A 3,419-nucleotide genomic window follows, 5' to 3' on the forward strand; every position below is an offset into this window, starting at 1 on the left:
CCGGGACCACCCATACACAAAAAAAAATGTATGCACGCATGACTGTAAGTCGCTTTGGATAAAAGCGTCTGCTAAATGGCATATTATTATATTATTCCGAATGGCTCCTATACACAATGAAAGGACATTGTGTTACATTTGACTCGCACATGGACTTACACGAGTTTAGGAATTTACTTAAAAGTAGAGAAAACAAGTGTAACATATTTAACCATATCAAAACTTACTGTGAAGAATGGTCTTCAGAAACAAGTCCCTGAACCAGGCCTTATCCCCTGCCCCAGTCCAGGTTTTGGAGATGGCAAGATGGTTTGACAGAATGCAAGGTAGCATCTGCCACACTGTCGACTTCAGGGTCATTACAGCCAGAAACCTAAGCTAGAAAACGTTTTAGAAATGACACACTATGTTAACATACAGTATATCTCTCCCCCACCCCCTATATTTTATATACATTTATTGTGACAGTCTGTAAAGGCAGATGGCAGACATTTCCAATAAGTATTTACATTTAAAGTTGGTAACAGTTATGTTCTTACCTTCATGTCTGAGGCCCAAACTTGGCACCGTTGTAGTGTCTCACTCCTGGCACTGTTTGATACAATAACTTTACATTGAAACAAAGTAAATACTGTGCAAGAAAGAAAAGATAGACAAAGTCTCATCTTGGCTAAGTAAATGTAATGTTGCAAACCTCCATGGCTATCACATCCACATGGTGCTGTGGTGAATACAATGTTTGGGCTGGTCATTGCCCTAATTGAACGACATACTAGATTAGGTACATTAATAAAGTTTTTTTCTCTCCTCTGAATGTAGCTACATATAACATTAGTCAATGTTGTTAGCTAGCAAACCATCTAACGTTAGCAAGCTAGCTAGCTAAGTAACTCGGCTAGCAAACTAGCCAACTTAACAGTATTTATCATCATTTAGCTAGCTAGCAACGGCCAAGTTCATGTTTCTAGCTTGCTAGTTAGTTAAAGTTAGCAAGCCATCTAACGTTAGCAAGCTAGCTAGCCAAGTAACATTAATTAGCTAGTGATAAGTTGCGTCAATTCAAATCTGGTATTGGGAACAAAAGAGGTCATTACAAAGTATCCAAGTTAGTCTAGTATTTATTAATGCAAATGCTTAAATGGTAAGTATGAGAGTTCGTATACGGGCTCACTGAAATACCACGCAGGGCAGACAGAGAACTGGTCCATTGTTATAAGTTCTTCTTTAAATACTCTGACAGAGATAGTTCCCGCTCCCTGCTGGCCTATCAGAGTAGAGACTGAGCGTGGTTTAGACTTACTCAGCCTATCGTTGGCATACAGGCTGGTCCCAGCCCCTTGGCGCTTCACTGTTGCCAGGCATAAGTTGTTATCTGCAGCTTGTCCAGAGAGTCAGCACCCATAGACACAGTTTTCCTGTACTTTCCCACTCTAACTGTACTCTTTGTACCTATGTAATTGGACAGTTCAACAAAGAGGCAGTGTTTGTGTAAGTGAGTCACAAGCCTTATCACCCCCTACTCCCTAACAGCTCCTCACATTAATCACAGCTTGTTAGGTTAAACAATTTCAGTACAGTACAGTACAAACCTTTTATGTTTAATCATTAATGCTTTCTTATTAAGCTAACAGCACATCTAAAATATAAGATAATAATTTCCCACAATAGTCAATCGATCAATAATATAATAATACTTTTAGCAAAAGTGTTTATTTTTAATTCACAATCTGTAGAAGCAAAGGTTCAGAACTTTTGTAAAACATCACAGTACAGTTGAAATATATATGGCAAATTGAAATCCTATATGGATGGTGTTAAGAGATAGATGGGAGGTGTTGAATGGCGTTGAAGGATGGGACTAATAACAAATAACAACAAATAATAACAAGATAACTAATAATGTAAGCATACTGTGTCCATAATAAGTATATAGGTTGTATGTTGGGAGCTTTTGGGAAAGAGCACTGTTAGAAAGATATGGCATATAGAAGCAAACCGGATGGACATCATGAAAATGATCGGAGAGGTTGAGAGTAGAAGAAGTTCAGGAGCAAAAACAAACAAAATATAATTATTGTAAAATTGACTGTGTCCATAAAATGTAGATAGTAAGTATAAGCTGGAAGTAGAGGCCTAAGAATTGTTGTTCACTAATTTACCCCAAGTAGGGAAAGGATGGCGGGGTTGAAAAGTAATAAAGGGGAGTATATATATAAAAAACATGGGGGATTGGAAGTGATGCAGACAATTACATTGATGGAAGTTACAATCTATCTGCAATATTAAGCTGATCTACCCCCAAGAAAAAAACAGAAGAAAAAAAACATTAACTAGCTAGGCTAGTTAGCTAAGTTACGTTATAGTGCTCATTGACGTTAACGTCACACAAGTAAAAGTACTATCAACGAAGGAAAGTAGTAATGTTACTTACTTGAGCAAACAAAACTTTGCATTCTAATCTGGTGCATGAACAGATGAGAACTAAAAACTCAAAAAATGTTAAAAAGCGTTGGTTTGAAAAATAATAAAATAAAACTAGCTAGCCAGCTAGCTAACACGTTATATTGTCTCCAGCGAATGATCCACTGGCACAGTCTTGTATCTACATGCATAATTACAAATCCAGGCTAGCAAATTGGTGCTCCATCTATCTATATTGACTGAATGGGTGCCGCTAGTGTATTATCGTTCAAAACATTTGGTGGTGATAAATACAAACAATTCAACTGTTCTTTAATTCCAAAAGCCTGTGGAATTTTCTTCTTCTTCTTTGGTATCATGGCGTTCACACATTGTTTGTGTATGCTGCCACCTACTGTGCGGGAGTGTGTGGTCGAGCACGTTACATTTTCTGATACAAAAATGAAAAGGAAGGAGGAAAGGGAAAAAATTGCACCACCAACTAACCCTCCACCTATATACCACTATTTCATTAAAAAACACCCCATTCCACTAATTTGACTCTAACTGATCCTACACCAGGCCGACGGCCTGGGAGGGTGGGACTCCTTGGTTCAACACACCTTGTAACTCTTCTGCAGTAAAACCTTTTATACCCAAGTGCTTCTCTGCAGCTGCCACCACAACATCTATTTTCTGTGATTTATGTTCCATTTCTGTGGTACAGTTGATGACCATGGCAATGAATGTTAAGAAGCCAACCTTACTGAAGCACTAATTCGTACCACTCTGTATTTGCCTAGGCCTACTACTCACTGTTGACCCATCATCCTCTTCTCTCTTCACTGCCTCAGCATATGACAACTTCTGTTCTACTCTGACCCTGGCATCCTCAACCTGTCTCTCTCGCACCGGGCACCCCCACAATTGACATACACCGTTTTTTCCACCAATACTACACATTCCTATGTCCCATGCCCTCCTGCACACTTCTCACATCTCGGAATCTCCCTCCTACA

General features: G+C 38.9%; 1 long non-coding RNA gene across 1 annotated transcript; it reads right to left on the reverse strand.

Moving 5' to 3' along the window:
• Positions 1-233: 233 nt before the first annotated feature.
• LOC121572697 lies at positions 234-2,767 on the reverse strand. The gene is made up of 3 exons (XR_006001894.1): positions 2,432-2,767; positions 540-591; positions 234-378 (listed from the first exon to the last, which is right to left on the reverse strand). It is a non-coding gene; the product is annotated as an uncharacterized LOC121572697 (long non-coding RNA).
• Between the last annotated feature and the right edge of the window lie 652 nt (positions 2,768-3,419).

This window comes from Coregonus clupeaformis, chromosome 8 (genome assembly GCF_020615455.1).
Source record: "Coregonus clupeaformis isolate EN_2021a chromosome 8, ASM2061545v1, whole genome shotgun sequence".
In the NCBI taxonomy this organism is placed as follows: domain Eukaryota; kingdom Metazoa; phylum Chordata; class Actinopteri; order Salmoniformes; family Salmonidae; genus Coregonus; species Coregonus clupeaformis.